Source organism: Sciurus carolinensis, chromosome 5 (genome assembly GCF_902686445.1).
Source record: "Sciurus carolinensis chromosome 5, mSciCar1.2, whole genome shotgun sequence".
Classification (NCBI taxonomy): Eukaryota; Metazoa; Chordata; class Mammalia; order Rodentia; family Sciuridae; genus Sciurus; species Sciurus carolinensis.
The window spans coordinates 133967868-133989539 of NC_062217.1; positions in this window are offsets into that span (position 1 = coordinate 133967868).

Sequence of the window (21672 nt, forward strand, 5' to 3'; positions counted from 1 at the left end):
TCAAATCAGGTCTTGGGAAGGAAGCAAGAGAGTTGTGAACATGGGCTAAGGAATATTATCCCTGACTAGAGGACTCCAGATTAGAACTCTGGAGTTGCATGAGTGTGGGAATTGTCTTAAATCTCAGACCAAGTGAACGTTCCATGAGATTTGAAGACCTGCTGCTCTTTCAGGTTTCAAGATAAAATTGAGCCTTTGTTCTTGGAAGTAGGACCAAATCTCCACCATGAGGAGGCCTGCTGACAGTTGCCCTGATATCCAGAATTTGCCATCAAGGAGAACCAGTTTGGGAATCAGCTGAAATAAATGTTTCTAGTGAATTGTATTTCAGTGTTGGATGTGAGCCTTAGAATCAGAAAATTTGTGTCTACTCTCTTAACATTCATTGACATGAGCCAGTTTGAGCTAAAAATTAGGCAAATACCTGATCTGTTTGAGACACCTGGACAACCTGGTTTGATGGGTCAAATGCTATTTCCATGATCTACTTTGGTCATCAGATTGAAAGGATGGTCCTCCTTCATTTCCAGACACTTCCTTAGAGTCTTCTCAAGAGAAGGACTTTCCACCGGAGAGACTTTGTGCTACTGGAGAGACCACACAATAGCTTCACTTAAGAATTTCTGCTGAAAATATTAGTCATCTTGGCTAGTTTGTTTTCCCCCTCTACAGTCAGAAGTTTAAAGAAAACAAATATTGGAAATCCAAAGAAGGGAGTCAACATTTATTCATCCCACATTTGGAATCAGTCAGGGCTGTGTGTTCTCCTCTTACATCAGTCCTGTAAGACCTCTTTAACCCTATTTGACAAGAGTGGAGAGTAGATCATAGTGCTCAAGTGGCTTCCCCAAGGTTACTAAGCCGTTAAAAGAAAGAAATTGGATTTAAATGCATAACTCTGAAAGAAAAAATTCATACCAGTTTCCACTCTACCACAGGGCACCTCTCAAAAGGACAGGATCTAGCAGTTCCTGTCTTATATTTCCTTTTGATTTTCTATACTGCCATTCTTGGTTTCTTCTCCCACCATTATTTCTCACTTATTTCCCTCACTCTTGGCTATTCAGGTGGCAGATAGGTCACACTTATTGACACTGGTCCTTGCTTCTTACTGCACATCATTCTCTAATGCAGGCAAATTCCTATCTGGGGAACAAAGCTCCCAATGAAAAGTTAGAATCCAACATTGTGTGAGTTCCTGACCGTCAAATTACAAGGATCATTAACTTTCTTCTGTTCTTCTCTCTTTATCTTTTTAATATATTTTTTGAGTTATGTATTGCTTAAGACATCCGTTTGTTGAATGATACTTCTAGTCATTGCTTCCAAAATATATAGGATAGTTAAGGGACCATATGCTTCCAGGCAGCATAAAATTGTCAAAGGAAGATTAACTCTTTTCCTACAATTTAATTCTATAGAAAATTTCCATGATAGTCATGCTTGTTGTTTATATTCATGATTCATATGCGGCAGCTGATAGCATTGTGTCTGCCTTTCATTTGCCAATAGTGTACTGGAGAGTATTTGACTGTGATGCCATGAAATGCAAGGTTAATAGTAGTCAACAGGTCACACACACCATTTACCATTCACCATCAAGAAATATGATTAAGATTTTAAGCAAATAGACTGTCAGAAAGGAATGTGTATTGCTTTAAATGGCTCAACTTCAGTTTCTTAGAAGAATCTGAATGACTGGCATCGCCTCATTAACAATGCTGTTTATTTTTTAAAAATGGCAGTTTTTTAAACAGCTGTGGGAACAAAAATATAGGTCAGTGTTGGGAAACTATGCCAACGAATGCTGCATAATTCAGACCTGGGCCATACATACCTTGAGCTCAGCACAGACATAATAACAGCCCAGTCTCACTCTTCACACCTGACTCTTGGTAAGCAAGCCACATCCAACTTCATGCATGCACTAAATACCTACAATAGGAAACTTCTAATCTTCCTACCTCTGAACAACTCACCTTATCAGTTTCCTCGGGCCAGCATCTACTTGATCCTGACTGTCCTAGCCAACATCTTTTGTTCTTGCTCTGTCCTCGAATTTGACTTTGAGTAGGGCAGATCTGGGGCATCCCCAGGATTATTTAAGGTGGAGTTTTACATGGCTCTATAGTTTGGGATATTCACTGGGATGTACTCTCATCCCTTATTATGGATTCACAGATGAGGATGCAGGAAGTAAGAACATTATTTAATAGTAGCAAAATGTAGGATGGTTTAGTAGAGAATAACCACTCCAAAACTTAGTGACTTAAAATAAGTATCACATTCCACACTGTAGCTATGTGATATGTGCTGCTATATACATTGTAATGGCTGTATCACCATAGTATTTTAATTTTTTTGATAAATACTGAGGAGTATGATAGCTAGATCACATGATGATTCCATTCCTAGTTTTTTTTTTTTTTTTGAGGAATCCCCACACTGCTTTACAAAGTAGTTGCACTAAATTCCAGTCCCACCAACAATGTATGAGTGTACCTTTCCCCCAGATCAACCCAGATGCCCATGAATAGATGAATGGATCAAGAAAACATGGTATATGCACACAATGAAGTTTTATTCAGTCATAAAGAAGAATGAAATAATGGCATTTGCCAGTAAGTGGGTTGAAATGGAGAAAATCATGTCAAGTGAAATAAGCCAGACTCAGAAAATCAAGGTTTGAATCTTTTCTCTCATATTTGGCAACTAGAGCAAAATAAGGGAAAGAAGTAGGGGAGGTTTAGGATTGGATATCATGAAGATATATAGAAAATCAATGGAATATAAGTAGGAGACTGAGAGGAAGAGAGGAAGGAAGGGAAAGGGAAAGAAATATGGAATGGATTAAACAAGATCATTATATACATATATAAATGTACAAAAGAAATTTCACCTCTAGGTATATGTAGAAAGTGCCAACCAAAAACATATGAATAAAGGAGTGAAAGGAAGACAAGTAGATTAGAGTAGGGAGAAGAGGGGAAGGAGGAGTGAACAAAAGGGAATGGGGGAATTGGAATCAAATTCCTTGTATGTATAATTTTGTCAAAACGAACTCAAATATTATGTGTAATTATAATTATCTCATAAAAAATAACTACCACATTTAATTTTTCTCAAGAATCTATAGTTTGAAAGAGTGGGAAATGAGGGCCAGCCCTCCTCTGGTTCATTTGGCATTGACTTAGCTGATTAAAGCCATTAATATAATCTAGACAGTTCAGCATCTGGGCCTTAGAGCAGGGTGGATGTGGGTGGATGGAAATGAAGGAGCTGATGAAGATTATACCTTCAAGTCACCAATACAGATTAGGCTAGGTAAATGAGCAGGTGAAAATAGTCACTACATAAAATGGCAAGGAGATGTGTAGGCATCTTTTGAAAAATGTCTAGTAGTGCTTGTGACGTGAATTGACAATAACTGGCTCATTTGGACAACCAGTAATAGAAGTGTCCCTGGAGCCTGACCGGTGATGAAATGTCTACAGCCCTACTTGGAGACAGACTTAGCTGTGGTTCTTTGGTAGTCTGTTAGCTCCTTTCTCTTCCTTAAGAGAATAAATCTCAACTGCCACTTAGAAACTATAGAAAACAAAACAGTTATTTGAGTTTGTGTTTAAAATGTACTCTTATCTTAATAAAACAGTTTGGAAATGTTCATCCCTAACCACTTTTGTTAACAGAAGCTTCACACAACAGAAAAAGCACTTTGGAAAAATAGTATGTGCATATTTATGTATGTGCATGTGTATATATATATATATATATATATGTATATATATAAATAGTATGTAGATGGATGCATATATGCAATTATATATATAAAATTTATATGATCATTTATATGGAAAAATTACACATGAGAAATGGAGAAAGTTTGTACATACCAAGCTATTTCCTCAAAATTATTCTCCCCACAGTGTGTGTGTGTGTGTGTGTGTGTGTACATTCATGGATAAATCTGTGTGTAATAAAACCTTTAGACACCTCTGCCTACTCTTCCTAGAGTAGTGTTATTGTCCTTTAGGTTGGGAGCTAGTAGGAAAATAACTCATTTCATGACTTTTCTTATGATGTCTTTTATTGACAAGCCAAACAGTTACCTAAAGAACTGACCCTCCAAACAATAAACACCAGTATTAAATGGTAAAAGTTCCTGATCTCATATATGATAATTAAGGTATCTAAAAGTCAACATTTGAAAATGTGCTCATCTCATTGACCTTCAGATTGCAAATAAAAACAAAAAAAATATCAGAATTGCCAGGGTTTAAAAGACTAACAATAACATTTCTTTGAAGATGTGAAATCATAGAGACTTTCACAGTTTTCTATCAGTAGTCCATGCCATCACTACCACTTAGGAACATTGGCACTATCTACTAAAGCTCATGTTACCTATATGCTTCAGCAGAGCAATTCTACTCTTTAGATTCCTAATACACATGTGTGTATAACATTTGTGGTAGCATTCCTTGTAATAATCTTACAATGGCAACAACACAAATGTCCATCAACATTTGAATGCATGAATATATTCATATTGTGCAATTGCATACAGAATGGAAAATTTATAAATGTCATACAACAAACATGCAAACAATGGCAATACCCTGGATAATTTTGAGCAAAGTAAGATAGACTTGGAGAGTATATACTGTATAAATTTTAGTAACTGAAAAAACTATCCAGTGGTATCAGAAGTCAGAATAGTGATTACCTTTGGATGGTAAGTGACTGAGAGAAGTACAGTTACTTTTATTTGTGAAAACTGCTCCAACTATGCACTCATGGTTTGCCCATTTTTTTCGTACATTTAAAATGCTTATTGTAGAAAAAATTAAGCTGAATTTTAAGTGGTTGAATGAAATTTTGTCAGTAACTTTAATATATTTCTAAATTATTTGTTCAATTTATTTTCTCATAAGTGGCAGGAGATTTGAAGGATTGGCAACCACATTAAACTCCCTCTTCTGTCTACTCTGCCCTGGCCTTTTGTTTCCTGTTCATTGAGTGTGAAACTTCACATGCAAAATTACAATTCTCACTTTTTGTAAAAATTGATCAGCTCTTGCCCTCTGTCCCTAGGGAATCTTTTTCTAAGATTTCAGAGTGAAACTATTAGGTGAAGTTTGAAGGAACTCTAGAAATCATCCTCTCCCTTCTGTAATGACAGGGTAGTTAGCCCCTAGGTAGGATTTCACTGGCTAGGGATATCCTTGACTTGGGAGGTGTCCTTACCCTTTGATAACTAAAGGAAAACTAAGACAAAAGCTGAATAAAGGAAGCAAGGCTGGCTGCTTGGTAACTCTGCTTCTAGAATGTACAGGCAAGTCCTGGGATCATGAAACTATCTGTTCTCTTGTCCATCTCAATTTCCAGGGCGGAGCAGATAGTTGGAGCACCCAATGATCACAAGTGACATATCAAAGGATAAGAGTGGTTATTGGGAAAACTGCAAATCCAGTTTAGGTAGAAGACCACTTCTAAAAGATCTATGGGAAGAATACCTACAGAGATTTTTAACTTGAACATTGTACTTTGCTGTGTAGATACCTTCATACATCTGATCCACTTCTTCAGCTGGTTTGGAGACCTGCACATCAAAACTGAAATGTCTACCTGAAATTCATTTTTGCCATGGCTAAAATAAAATGTTGCAAGTTCTAATAAATACTCAATTTCATGAATTTTTGACCTCATAAATTTGATTTAAGCAAATAAGTGTCATAACAATCCTGCCCCATCTATTTTTGATTAAGCATTATGACCAAGCTGGGCCAATCAGAAGCTTATGTCTAAATATTGAAAGTTAAGGCTGAGTAATATGTCCTATCTCTCTGTTTGGATAATACTAATATCTAAATTCAGAAAGTGTGGGAAACTTGGTTTATAGTGCAAGAGAGAAATAAGAAAGACATATTCAGAGAAACTATTAAGTCTCACTTCCAATACTACATTTCTGCCATTGGGTTTGAAGGGACACTCCTCTCTCCTTATGAGAAATGCCCCCATCCAGGCTTGTTAAAGTAATGTGAAATCTTTCTACCTACTGCAAAAGAGTGATAATAAATAGGGCAGTACCACTCTGGCAAAACAAATAGGTAGGTATTCCATCTTGGCATGAGTGTTGGTTATGTGAAACCAAGAAGAAGATGTTTCTGTGTGTATTCAGACAGCAACAAATGAAATGCACACGTACCAGGCAGATTTGCTTTCCAAAACCATTCTTAGGGGATGGAGATTGATCTTCTAACCAACCATCACAGATTCACTAAAGAATTGATGTAGTTAAGTTTACATTGACCTCAGTAGAATAGTTTGTAATGGAGTAAGAACATGCAGGCTCTATTCTAGGATAATTCAAATAGATACATGTTGCTCATAAAATCTTTTCCTGGGAACACATTGTTGGCCAGAAGAATATAGCTAGATCTCGGGTCACATGGCATCTGCAAGTATTTTAAGACATTATATTTTATGGTTTAGTTTAAGCAGAAAAATAAGTAGAAAATGTTGTGAACAATAAACACCTATTTAATAAAAGAAGTGAGCATTCACTGGCTATTTAATATGTGTCAAACCTGATGCTAATTACATATATCACATTATGAGGAAAGGTACCATCGCTGTCCCCATGCTATTGTGGAGCAAACTGCAGCTCAGGAAAGCTAAGTTGCATAGTCCCACATGTCAGAACTGGGACCTAATGCAGACAGTTTGATTCTGGTATGAATGAGGGATATTGTGATCCATTCCCTTATTCCTCTTTCAGATACATTTCTACTCAAAAGGTCTAGACAAGGGCTGACAGAGAATCCCAAGACTGAATGTGATTGAAGAGCATGAGGAGGTCTGGAGATGAAGGCAGCAAGTTGATCATCATGGTCACCAGTCATTTAGATCAAGGTCAGTTAAGATCATGGATACTAAGTTTGTCTAAGTGCCCCACAGTGAATGCAGGGCCAGGCATGTGTACTTATGAAAGTCTGCAGAGTTGACTTTCTTTGTGCATGGAATGTGCTCAGGCACTAGGGACTTTGTGCAAAACCACCAAAAAAATCAAGCATCCTCACCTAACCATGTGGTATTAGCATGTGCCTCAGAGTCAGATCCTGTGGGGCAGTTATGGCTGTATAACTATGCCCCTGTGCCACTATGCCCCTGTGCCAATGGCATGACTTTCTAAGTCTCTTTTCTACAGTGAGAAGAATCTTTATTTTTACTGCATTCATAGCCAAATTACACAGAGGAGCAGCAGAACTAATATTTGAATTGAATATTAGCTTAGACTCCAAATCTTAGAAAATTCTACCATAATTCCCAGCATCAGGTCATCACAAATGATTAAGCATATGTCAAAAGTAAAATGCTAAATGTGTGAGGCTTGGAGGGATTCTTGGACAATAAACAGTGACCACTTCATAGCCCTCTTCTAGTCCTTAGTTCCCTGAAGACTTCACCCTCCCAGAGCTTGAGGAGTGGTATGATAAATATGCCTGATGGATTTACATCTGACATGTATCACTTAACCCATTTCATTCCCAGAGAAGAAAGTTTTCTGCTTTGGTCTACATTTCTTCAGTCTTTCCTCCCCTCATCCTCCTTCTGACTCCTCGTCAGTTGGTCTATCTTAGCCCAGACTCCCTAGAAGATCTACTAAAATTATTCCCAAAGTGTTTGGAGACCTAAATCTGTGCCTTGAACAATTCAACTTGACCTTTAGACCTTTATGGGTATTCTTCACCCTTCCAGTACTAGTCCCTTAATTTTTAACCCCCTAGTGAAAAACGAGAAGACTCCAGGATTTATTCTCCATGATGCTGTAGTTTGGAACTGGAGTATTCCCCCAGAGTCCCCTGGTGCTAAAGGTTTTGTCCCCAGACTACAGCACTATCAGGAGGTAGTGGAACCTTTAAGAGCTGAGGCCTAGTGGAAGGAAGTTAGATCATTAGGGCCATGGTCTTGAAGAGAGTATTGGGGCATGCCTTTTCACCTGGACAGATTCTTTGAATAATCTGTCTCTACAGGTATGATCTGTCCCTCACTCAGCAGAACAGTCTTTCTCATGAAGAACCATTCTAAGATATGTCTCATTACTGTGCCCACTTTACAAATCAAAACAGAGAAGAACAAACAGATTAAATGTTTTTCCCACAGCTCACGAAGGATAGGGTTGGGATTTGAATCTAGATAAATTTGAGCACTAAACCTCAGTTATTTTCTGCTGACTTCTACATCATGAGGTTTTAATGCACAGTTTATATTTTATGAAAACGAACAATCTGTCATAACTAACTCCAGCCTGCATGGGTCTGTTTTGAACCAGCCAACTTTTATTTACTAACATCTCTGGGTGAACCTGTTTAGGCTCACTATTTATTACTGTTTTTCTTGTTTTTCTTGACTGACTGGTAACTTGAAAAATGGATGGAGAAGGGTCTTGGGGGTATTCTCAGTCCTTTGCGATTTGGTAAGCTATGGAGGCCCCTTTGAGCACAGAGGGCTGAGCAGTAAATGGATGTTTATGATGAATAGAATGCTTTGTTTTTAAAGAATCCCCATAGAGAAAAGCAAAGGGAAGGTTTGACTTTTAAGAATGGTCCACAAGAAAGTTAAACTTGATTTGCACCAACAAGAATCTTGTGATTCTTCCTGTTCAACATCACAATATCTGGTCATGCCCATTCCCTCTTAGGGTGGCTGTTAGATCTTCCAGAAAACCTCCCTGGAGAATGACTGGTTTTCCTAAGATTTTTCTTGGTAGCACCTGGGTGCTTTACAATTCACCTACGTCTCTCCCAGGACCTCAGACTAGCTGCTGCCTCATGTCCACTCAGCTGCACATTTTATATTGAGCTCTTGTTCCTCATTTTCCTCCGTAGCACCTTTACAATTATCTTTTAATTACTTTTCTTAGTACTCCCCATCAGTGAGATATTGAACATTAATTCATGGCAAGCTCACCATTGGCAGGAGACTTAGGACTCTCCATCCTATCCTTCAGTTCCCTACTCTCTGTGCTGCTTTCCTTGAAATTTTCTCCCCATATTCAATATTGAAGATCATTGACTACCAATGATGGGAAAAAGCAAATTGCCTTGAAATAACCTGGTTAACAGTATGGCTACAGTGTGGCCAGTCCTAGATACAAGGATTCCCACACTGTACAGCTGTTTAAATTATTCCACATGTGTACTCATGTATGTGTGTGCACATATGTGCATATATCTCCACGTGCATATAAACATATGCGTGTGTGTGTGTCATGTGCATGGGTGTGCACGTGTAGAGGTGGGAAAGATAGAAAGGGTAGAACTTTACCAACTTTTCATCCATACTACTTGATCCGGCAAGTAATTCCAGGTAGGGAGTCAAGGCCCTAGTCTGAGGAAGTGGATCCTCCACCTATGGCGGGTATCACAGATCTTGGTAAACCTTGATTATTCTCATAGAAGTTCCCTGGGGAGCTTTGTGTCACCAACACCCTGAAATGCACAGGAAGCTGGTGAAGGGATGGGGAAGGGAAGCCAGTGACAGAGGAACAGAGAAGAAGCAATCACTGAAGACACAAGGGATGGTTAGAAAATCACCAGTTTCCTGGCATTTGGAGGGGTCCCCATGAACCATCAGTGAGAAAATTTTTATTGAGTTGTTTGATGGCTTTTAATCCCACTCACAATTCAAAATGGGGAAAGAGGAAAAGCAGCATCTAGATACATTTCTGCCCTTTTTGTGCCTAGCAGGCCTCATTTCCATTCTGCCCGGGCAAGTGTCAGGGGCAATGGATATTATGCTGTAGTTTGGTTCCCTAGTTCCCAGCAATAGGGAAGCCCTGAACATATCCTGAGTTTCTTCAGTTCAGCATGAATTAAAAATATAAAAGCTATGGATATTTCCAAGAAATCAGTTGAAATATCAGATCAACTATATATTTACAAATCTAGGAAACAAGAAATTATCTCTATAACACGTATAATTACATTTTTTGTTCTTCTTAAAATAACATACGATGACTATGAATTGACTGACCAAGTTTTCAACACATTAACTTTTGGGGGATACTCTCAAGCTATACCCAGGTCATAGTGGTGACTTTGTGTTTACTGTTTCATCTGCCTGAAATGAACTTTCCTCTCTGTTTCTTCAACTCACTCTGTTGACCTGGGCTCATTTCTTCAGTTTAGACCCTCCTACTAAGTGCCTTTTTATGTATGGGGCCAACCAGAGTCCTAGTCATGGTGATACAAAATTTCTGGATCCCAAAGTGTATTATTTTCTTGTGCTGAAAATCTCACTCCAGTTGATTTAAGGTGGAGTTTAAAATGTGACCAAAGCTATCTTGGTCCCTTTAAAGTTTAAAATATTCTTTTTGATAGAGAGTTGAAGTTACAGTTCTAGGTGTCTGTCAGCAGATGAATGATAAAGAAAATGTGGTATATATACACAACATATATGTATGTATTCAGTCATAAAGAAGAATGAAATTATGTCATTTTCAGGAAAGTGGATGAAAATTGAAGACATTATGTTACACAAAATAAGCCAAAATCAGAAAGTTAAAAGAGTCCTTAAGTTTTTCTCTCATGAAGAAGCTAGAGAGAAAAAAGAAAAAATAATCGGGGGGGATTGTGGAAGTCCTCTCTGCCACGTCCCATGTGGAGGAGGAAAGGATTAACTGCAGGAGGATGTTGGCATTTTTTCTATCTATTACCCAAAAAATTTATCTACTCAATAAACACATAAGAACCAATACTCTTCTCATATGAGAAGGGATGTAACCGGTCTGGCCATACCAGCTCTGGCTTCCTATAACGACAACTTGCCCAACTCTTCTTTACTTATAACATACAAGTAAAGGAGGCAAGGACCAGAAGGAGCTTCTTCTGTGATGGACAGGATAGGGTGGAGTTAAGGAAGCCATTCTCTTAGGGGGAAATTTCCAGAAGAAGATAGGGAACCACTCCCACGCAGCACCGCATGCTTCCCGGCAGTTCCTAGAAGCCAGGTCTCTGTGTCCCATGGCTCAACCTAGTCTGATTCTGCTAAATAAGGATGGCTTCCACAGGAGAAATCTCATGAAAATGTAAGGGAGACCAAAAATAGAGGAAGAGGATCCAAGGAAAGAAAGGTGGGAAGGGAAAAGGGAGTTAGAACAAAATTAACCAAATTTTGTTATGTGCATGTACAAATATGTAACAATAAAGCTCACTGTTGTATATAATTATGCACCAATAATAAAAATTCTAAAAATTATCATAATTCTCTATTGGGCCTTTCTCTGCTCTCCTAAGTGTATCTCCCCTCCCCAGTCCCTCTCTAAGAAGCAGTTTGGGAATAGGAAAAGTTTTACTCATCCCAGGGCACCAACAGATCAAGGAGTGACTTGCCCCTGCTTTCTTCAAGGTTTTCATGACCTCCTGTCCTGCCTGGTGATCAGGCCTCCTGTGCTAGTTGTTATGAGTGTTATGAATAGTGTTATGTGTGATATACAACTCAAATGATGAAAAACTAATGATGTAACCAAAAAAAGAGGTATAACCAATTAGAAACAGTGTAAAAGAGGTGTAACTAATTAGAGACAATTTAGAACAACCATACCCAAGGCACCCAGTGCCAGCCACCTTATCGAACCACGACAGACGCGGAGAAGAACTATGAGAACATCTACCAGCAGGAGACCAAACGTCTGGGAGCTGAGATGAGAACCAGACAAGACACAGGAGAAGACAGAGGCCAGCCTCCACTACTCCCTGCCACAAATTCTCCAAGTGCCCTCTCGGTTGGATGGACTCTCAGCCAAACCAACCTTAAGACATGTCACATGGTGACCCCTGGGATGTTGGTGTGAGACTCAGCTTAGGTTAGGATAAGTAGTTGTGATTGTGTGCAGTGAATAAACTAGCACTGAGAACCTATCCATTCTCTCGTCTCCTACCTGAATTGCTGGTGCCACTAGTGCACACTCAGTTTCATCTGGACCTTTCCAGGTTGTTGGCTGTAGTCATGATGCCCCCAACTCTGTGGTCCCTTGTCTACTCCAAGCCTCTCCTGGTACGTTGGGAAGTGACACTAAAATGCTACAGGATTGGTCATTAGAGCCAATTTGAGGACAAAGCAGTCAGTTGAGTTCTTGATCTGGAGGTAGATGGGGCTGGGGGCTGGGGGTGGGGGCGACATCTGCCTTCTGACTCTAAGAAAGAACACTGGCATAAGCATTATTTTTAGCTGAAGGCATTCAAGATTTAACAGATGTAGAGAGAAGCGTCCCAGAACTTTCCTTATCTGGCTAAAAGCAGAAACTTCTGAAAAATGAGGACTGCCATAAATCCCCTCTCCCAGGAAGTTTTAAGGCCATGAAGAAGATGGAAGTGGATCTGTGCAAACGAGTCTTCCTGCATTTGTTTCCTTCATATATTAAACTTCTTACAGTTTTCTGGCATTGGAATTCTACAAACCTTTTCTTTTGTCTTATCACTCTTCTACAAATTTATTGTTCTTTGTTAAGATGTCACACATGCTCAGGTTCTAACTACCCCTTTGAGATTCTTATTGCTGAGCTTCCATGTGTCTGTGCACTGTACATGTTAATACACTGTTTTTCTCTTACTAACCTGTCTTTTGTCAGTTTAATTTGCCCAGCTCTGTCCAGGGAACCTAAGAAGGTAGATGAAAAGTTTTTTTTTTTTTTTTTTTTTTCTTTTCCCCTTCCTCTATAATAGCAGTCATTTAAACCTAAGTAGTAATTACTATGTATTCTTTCAGAAAGCCTCATTTTGGCAGATTCTCTGCTCTTGTGGTAGATTCAAAGGCAAGGGCCTGATATCTGAGGGGCTCACAGTGCGATAGTGGAGAGAGGAAGTAGCTAAGATGAGATTCTTATATTCAGAGTGTTCCAGAAGTAGATATCGGTACAAGCTTTCTGTACAGATATGTGGGGGTGAGTATGATATTTTGATTCAGACAAACCTCTGATTTCATTAGTTCTATCATTTACTTGAAATGAAACAAGTCTGGATGCAGCTAAGGAGAAACGTCATTGCAAAGAAGTACCACGATAGGGAAGAGGAGTGACTGTAACAGGGAGGTGTCTCCCAACATGAGAACTGGATGTGTCACAGAGATAAGGCAGAAAGTGCTTTTCTTCTGTAGTGGGGAGAAAATGAAGCATGTGGTCAGTATGTGGCAGTATGTGGTCAGACATGCAGAATGTCATACGCTGAGATCAAACTATTCTCTGCAGGGGACAGTAAAGAGTGCTATTTCCCTGCTCAGGTTGAGGGTAGGTCAAAGTTCAGGGGATGGGGAAGGAAAGATGCTCAACTAAAATTTATTTCAGTCGTGGTAGCAGGTATTTTGTTTGTGGGTACAAACTGGTCAGTTATTCATTTATGGGGCAAAAGAAAGAGTGGGAGGGCAGCGAGATTCAGAGAGTATATTCCTAGCCTCATGACATGTAAGCCAGATAGGACATAATCCAGGAGTCTTATCTAAGTCACAAGGGAAAAGATGTTTCTTTTCAATAGTCACTTCCTGAAATACAAAAAGGTGAAAAATGAAAATTTCACTGTTTTCCAAGATAACAGACTCAGATAAAATGCGACTTTTCCACTTACTCTCTATGTGACTTTTACCCTCCATTTCCTCATAAGAAAATGGAGATAAAAATGCTTCCTACATCAGGTGGTGTTATAGTTTGGATCTGGAATGACTCTCATAGGCTCAAGTGTTGGTCTTGGTTCCCAATGCAACAGAGTTCTGAAGTGGGGTAATTAGAAAGTATTGGATCATAAGAGCTCTGACCTCATCAGTGGATTAATCCATGGATGGGTGATTCATAGTTGGTACAGTATTGGGAGGTGGTGAAAACTGTAGGAGATAGGGCCTAGCTAAGTGGTGTGTGTCACTGGGGGCATGCTCTTGGGGACTATATCCTGTGGTGGCCCCTTCCTTTCACTCTCCCCTTAACCCCAACTTTCCTGCTTTCTGGCCACCAAAGCAGGTGAGTAGCTTTACTTTGCCATGCCCTCTCTGTCATGATGTTCTGCCTCATAAAAGTCCTGGAATCAATGGAATCAAGTGGTTACAGGTGGAAATTTCTGAAACCATGAGCCAAAATAATTATTTCCTCTTCCCAGTTGATTGTATCGTGAGTTAGTTAGAAAACTAACACACACAGGCAGGCTGGAGGATGTTGTGATGATCATAGATGGGACTTGTGCAGAAAAAGTTAGCATGGATTAAGAGTTCAGTAATAGTAGTACTTGTTATATTCTGATTAATTTTGCTGTCATTTTTGTAGTTGTTACCACATCTTGGACTTTGCCTTATTAAAGTAATCTTATTATCTATTTTAAAATTGAGGTAAGTAACCAGAATCTATAGCTAAGAATTTAGCAAAACCAACGAGTATGTGATTAATCTTAATGTAGTCCCATTATCATCCAGGAGAAAGTCAATGGCATTGGAAGAATTTGACCAAACAAAAAACTTATCAGTCATATCTTGTTACACTGAATTTCCATGGTGAAGTCCTTCAATGCATTCTCTGGAACCCAGGCAAAATGCTGTTTGCAAGTCGAAGGATTGACTTCTGGGGGATAGATGCTGGAGGCTTTATTGTAAGGCCAACTTTCTGAGGATTAGTTTGCTGGGTCTTAGTATGTACTCAGATTCCTACTGCCGTGACCATAAGAGCACTTTCTGTGAGCATTCAGATTCTTCCAGGCCTTTCTCACTCACACTGGGAATGGAACTTCTCCTAACATCTTATTGGTTTGAAAAGGATTCCTTTGAGACTTGTAAGAGAGTCCTAAATATTTCATGGGCTCATCTGCCTGTTTAATTATGTCTACATGCAAAAGAGCTTTCCTGGCTAGGCATACATTTTGCAATTCTGTTACATAAATATTTAAACAGCTGGGCTTCTCTGCATCCTCAAGAAAAGTACCAGTCTTTGCTTGAGCAGAGAGACTCAAAGTGACAAAGTCATGGAAGTATATTTACCTCAGAAGTAGATTTCCACGGATAAACAGGTTGGCAAATTTTTACATTTAAAGCTAACTGAACAAAATAAACCAAAAGTTTGCTCTTTTCCTGGGCAGTTTGGCAGGTAGCATATGAAACACTATACTGGGAGTTTGGAGAGAAAGAGGAACAAATGAGAATCCTAATTTTACTGCTTACCTACTAGAAAAAACTATGAAAGTTGTTTAATCTATGAGACTTTATTTTCCTCATTTAAAAATATGGCAGTAAAAATAATGCAGTCTCTGACCCCTGGCAATCATTAATCTGTTTTGTTTTGTTTTGTTTTTTTTTTCTCACAGACTGCAGTTTGACTCATTGTACACAGTTTGCAACCTTTGGGAATTGGCTCTTTTCTAAATTGCTTTCTTTAAGTTTGATTGGCTACAAAGAGCTACACATGTTGTATGAATACACCTTACGGAGTTTGGTGATATGTATACAAAAATGTAAAACCATCACCAAATTCTCTGCTGTAAACATATCCATCACCTCTTCCTGCCCTCTTTAATTACTATTTTACTTTGTGTATATGCTATAAGAATATTTAACATATGTCCCATCCTCTTAGTATGTAACATGGGATGGTAACTATAGGCACTACACTGTACAGAAAATTTCTAAAACTTATCCTGCATACCTGAAAGTTGGCATCCCAACATCTTGCCATTTCTTCTTTCCTTTAACCTTGGCAGCCACCATCCCACTCTAGATTACACACATAAGGAGAATCGTTTTTCATTTGGCTTTCTGGGTTTGGCTTATTTCACTTAGCACAATGGCCTCCATGTTTGATCATACACACTGCTGCAAATGGCAGGATTCCATTTTGTGTAAAAATCTGGATAATATTCCATTGTAAGCAGATACCACATTTCATTATTTGTCATTGTGGGACATGCAGTTTTCTTCTATTCTTTATTATTGTGAATAGTGCTTCAATGAGCCCAGGAGTGCATGTCTCTTAAAGATCCTGATTTCAAATTTTCTGGAGATATACTCAGAAGTGAAATTACTGAGTGATATGATAATTTTATTTTAAGTTTTCACTCAGTGTAATTATCTCAAGATTTAGTGAGGTTGGAAATTATTTTTTAAAAATAAAGGTACACATGATTATTAAAGCAACTTGATCCATCTGAGTCTTGACATGCTTCGAGCTCACATCAGTTTTCTGTTGGTAGAAATGGCAAGATTTTATATTCAAAGTCTTTATCATGTGCCTTCTTGTAGACTTTTTTAGGAGACTGTCCATTGTCAGAAACAAAAATGAACTGAAATTTAAAATAAGCACATTACATCCTTTCAATAACATATGCAGTCAAGGATCACTCAGAGGTGAAGACACTTAGTTCTTTTCATTGTTTATGATCAATTGTAAGTTACACAGGATATGAATTTTCCTTTAGACAGAAGGAATAAGTTCAACTCAAACAACAGAATGATTAGACATGCACTGTATTGTACAACATGGTGACTATAATTTTAAAAAGTGTATTGTACCCTTGAAAAATGATGAGGGTAGATTTTAAGAGTTCTTACCCAAAAAGAAAAAGATAAGTGTGTGAAGTGATGCATATGTTAGTTAGCATATTTAACCTTTTCACAAATGCATATTTCAAAACAACACATTGTATACCATAAGTATATACATTTTTATTTGTGAATTTTAGAAGTTTATAATAATTTAAAAGTTTATAAAATTTTTAGAAGTTTACAATAATTTAAAATTTACAGACTAGTTCAGTAGTGATACAAATAACTTCTGTTCAAAGGAATATATCACCTCAATGATTTATGGTCTGTTGGACATTAAACAGTCAATATCAAACTCAGCAACATTAAATTTCCTATAAATTTCTTGCTTCTTAAATGCTCTTTGAACCAGTTGCATCATCTTATTAGTTCCTTCATTCATTAATGAGTTAAAAACTTTGGCCAACTCATTTTGTATTTGCCATGATTTGCATTTATGAAAATTATATTTTAACACTGTCCACTGAATAATTTATTTGAAATAGAGTTGTAGATGATTGGATTTAAAGCTTGGTGAAAATGACCACTCTGGTATAAATGTACCACTGGTAGTTAAATTTTTACTATAATCATCTCAAAGATACACTGCAATAAATGATATCAAATGTGTCAAAAGATGAGGAAGCTAAAGAACCATGGGTTTTCAGGTTTTCCTTCAGGGAGAGATACTCAAATTGCAGCTACTCAGCTATTCTACCTTTATAGGATGAAGTTCTGCCAAAGTGCAAGAAGCCCAGGGGTGGCCCAGCCATCTTGATCATGTTACCTGAAACTTTTTAACTGAGCTCTGCTTCCTGAAACTTGCATCCAGTTCTGATCTAGCTTCTGACTGTCAGTCACTCCTGGCATCATCTTGCTGTACAGTGCATGGGTGCTATTTCAAAACCATTCATCCCACATGTCTGGTTATATTGTAGCCATGTAGTAAAAACTAGTCAGAGACACACACCCGAACTGCCTGCAGTGCAAGGCAGTGAGGGACTGAACGTGGCAGAGCTAGCCACACCATTTCTATTCACTGTTCTCTTAATTAAATGCAGATTTCCCACATGGAACAAATACATTTTTAAACAAAGATATGAAACTATTTTTCTACCATGAACAATATTCACTAAAATCTTATTTTCTGAAAAGGTAAACCAGCTAAAATTAAGAAAATGAGAACATCAGTACAAAGAATATTTAAGGAAAGGAAACTATACATGGAAATAGAGAAAAAGATACAAAAAAAAAAAATTAGTAAAATTCATGAGTAATCCAAAATGTGGTTGATTAAGAAATCAAGTAAAAAATTTAATCCAAATAACATAAACCACATTAAGAAAGGAGTATCATAATACCTGAAATGACTAAGCTATAATAGAATGCTGTCACAGTTTTGTGATAAAATACAGGCAAAATGGATCATGTCCTTTAAAACAGACCAACAAGACCTACAATAACAGCAAAACTAATGCAAAATTAATGCAATAAGATGTAGAAAACCAGAACAAAGCAAAAGAGAGAATAAAGAAAATTGTTAACGATTACCCACAGCAATGAAGGTCAGCAGTGTGAGAGGGACTTTCCATATTATTCTTTGAAGATTTCACAGTGTATCATTTATTCATCTATTCCAAGACATGGAGTGAGCGGAAAGTTACCCAGGGTGTGTCTATAGGATAATAACTACCTCAAACTCCAAAGCTGATAAACTTTTTACAAACTAGCATTGAATTGGTCATAGTCATCTATATATATACATAGATATGAAAATCATAATAAACTACTGTGAGTTAATCAGTACAATAGTACAATAGTACTTTAATAAACCAGACTGCGAGTTTGAGCCTGATGTAATATGAAAAAAAAATATATCATCAATAACACACCATATGGGTCATTGAGGACATGCCTCTTGGGATATGTTTTGTCCCCGGGAGTAGTGCTTTCTCTGCTTCAGGATCGTCATTGTCATGGACTACTTTGCTTTATTGTACCCTCTGCCTTGATGTTTGGTCTCACCTTGGGCCAAGAGTAATGAAGTTGGCCATCTATGCACTGAGACTCCCAAAACTGTGAGTCCTAAATAAACTTTTTCTCTTGTAAAAAACAAAAAACAAACAAACAAAAAAAAAACACCATATATAGGTACTTTAAAAAATATACCATTTTTATAGGTTTGTAAAAGAAATTTGGTCAAATCCTAAATCATGCTAATACATATATCCTTATAGGATAAGATTTTTTTGACAAGCCATTTTACTTTTTCAAGCTGGAAATACTTTTATTTTCTGAATAAAAACATATAAACAGTATTTATAGAACCCTATGGTCAGAGGTGTGCAGGTGGAGTTGACCCATAGCTTGTAGTTCTTAAAAGTTGCTACCTGAACTTCCACAAGTGGGGCTTCTCATTCATCAGTTCTTCACATTAAGTGGTTTAAGCATCAAGGAAAGTGTGTGCAGATAGAGGTGGCAGTTGGTAGAACTGATTGTAAAACAGAGAAAAACCCCAGAGGATAAGCAAATACTGGAAGAAAAAAAGGTGAGCACCTTTCTTGAGGATACCATTTTGCCACTGCAAGAAACTCAATGGACACAGATAGTTGGCCTCTTGGTCTGCACATGATCTTATCAGAAGACCAAATAGTAACAACTGACAAGATCAACTCCAAGCTGCCCAAGCTGCCAGTAAGTTTCTTTCTAAGGAAGTTAACCCCACCACCCTCTCCACTAAAAGTTTAAACTATACTAGTTTGATTCCTAAATATGTGTGTTTTAAACAGGATCATCTTGTATTACTCAATTTACATATACTTAGACACTTAACAAAGTTTCTTCTGGATAATCACATTAAAATAGAACCATATTGAGTGCCATGACATATTCTCTATACTGTCAGCATCTCCTCAGTCTCACATCAATTAACAAACAATTTAGACTCTTGGAAGAATTGCAGGTAAAGGCTTAAATTCTGACTAGGTAATCGAGAATTCTTCAATGGATCCCTTCTCACCTCTACTTGTATTTCCTTATACATCCTCTTGAGGATGTTTTTTTAATCTTATACCTGAACATTTTGTTGTGACAAGGTTACTGATCTCCCATTAGTGTTGAGCAGATTTCTCTTCTTTTCAAATTTCTCATACATAATAATCAATTTTTCTTTTTCTTTATCTTTTGCAAATGTGTACCCAGTAATTTCCACATCAAGGATAGACTTCACAAACAAATTGAACTAGGTCTGAATACAAGAGTTGTTCCATAAAGTGAGCTCCTGGGATCTATGGAATGTCTAAAGTAACAGGAAACATTGCCATTAAAACCAATGAACAAATTCAGTTTGTATCCTGTGCAAGAGAATCCAGTCTTTCCCAGTCAAGTAACAAAACACTAATATCCAGAAGGAAATGATGTAGATGTCTAACACAATACCTAAAAGCTGCCAAGATCAGATTCAGTTAGGTATTAATCATAGTCCTAATTCATTCCCTGATAATGTTCAAGAAGTTGTAATGATTTTAATTTTCAAATTGAAAGAATATTTAAGCAGATTATTTTTTCCATAGAGGCACAGTTTCACATTATTGTTCAATCTTAAATCTAAGGAAGATGGCAAAATTGCTCTGATCACATATCATGGGACACCCTTTGAAAGATCTTATGGGTTACTAAGAAAATAGTTGAAATTGAGAAACTGGGTGCTATGATTGAGGAGCATGGAAGACCAGACAAGAATGAACACACAGTGAGTTTCACCATCGAATACATTCACAAGACTGGGATCCTAATTAGAGTAAGATAAATACCATGTTATATCAGAATAGATTCTATCATCATGTATAACTAAAAAGAATCAATAATTTTTTGATAAAAATGGAGGAAACATTTTAAAACAAGAATGAAGCATTTCAATCCATGAGCATAAGTCTGTACTTATTTCTACACAGGAAGACAATAATAATGGCATACCATCCATACTAGTTAGATTTCAGTAGGCAAGGCCTGAAGTCTCATTTGGCATAAAATTGTCCAACTAACAGTTAATTAATTTGAAAACAAAAAGAGAAGGAAAGAAGGAGGAAATAAATGTACCTTATAGGAAAACTAACTATGTAGAAGTATCTGAGAAGGAAATAAACGTATGCCACAACTTTACCTCTTTTCTACCTCAGGAGAGAAAGTATAAAAATTAAATCTTCTCGTGTTAACTTGTGTAGTGTTTATTTATATAATTATACAATATAATTAATATATATCCTATATATAATATGCTAATTTTTGTCTACACAAAATCAGGTTTGTGACATACATATTTTTCTCTAATAGTATTTTCTTTTTTATTTGTTCTTTTTAGATACACATGATTGTAGAGTGTATTTTGACATATATATACGTACATGGAGTATAACATTTTAGGATTCCATTCTTGTGGTTATATATGATGTGAAGATTCACTGGTGATGTATTACTTTCATTTAAAATACATCATAAACTTCTGCTGGTAGGTAGATGGAATAGATAAAATTTCCTCATCTGCCCGCTAAATACAAATAAAAACTTTGCATATTATATACTAAACAAGACTCTGAAAGATGGGAGTAGGAATGCAGACTGGCTAGGACCACAACATTCATGGATCAACATGATAGTTTCCTCTGGTTTGTTTTGTTTCATTTGGTTTGTTTTGCCTTATATAGCGTAAAGTCAGAACTATAGCAGCCAGGAGAAATGCTAATAGGCAGAGACAACAAAAACAGCAGAAACCTACACTCACTCTGGCAAAAGGACCAGGAAAAGGCCAGTCCAGCAACACAGAAACCTTGTCAGTACAACTGCTCTCTGTCAAATAGCATAGAGAAAACTATGGCCTCCCCACTCTTGCCTGTAAAACCCAAGTGGGGATCCCAGACCTCACCCCTGTAAGGCTCGGTGAGGACCCTACCACCTAATCTCCATGTGCAAATTTCAACAACTTAGAAAACTGGGCTGATTCCTTGAAAAATAGGAGAGTCTGCAAGTCAGCTACATTAGAGCATGTTGATAGCCTGTAGCAATTAAGAAAGTTGAATTTCTAACTGAAACTCTCTTGAAAAAAAGAAATCTATTAAATTAAATGGT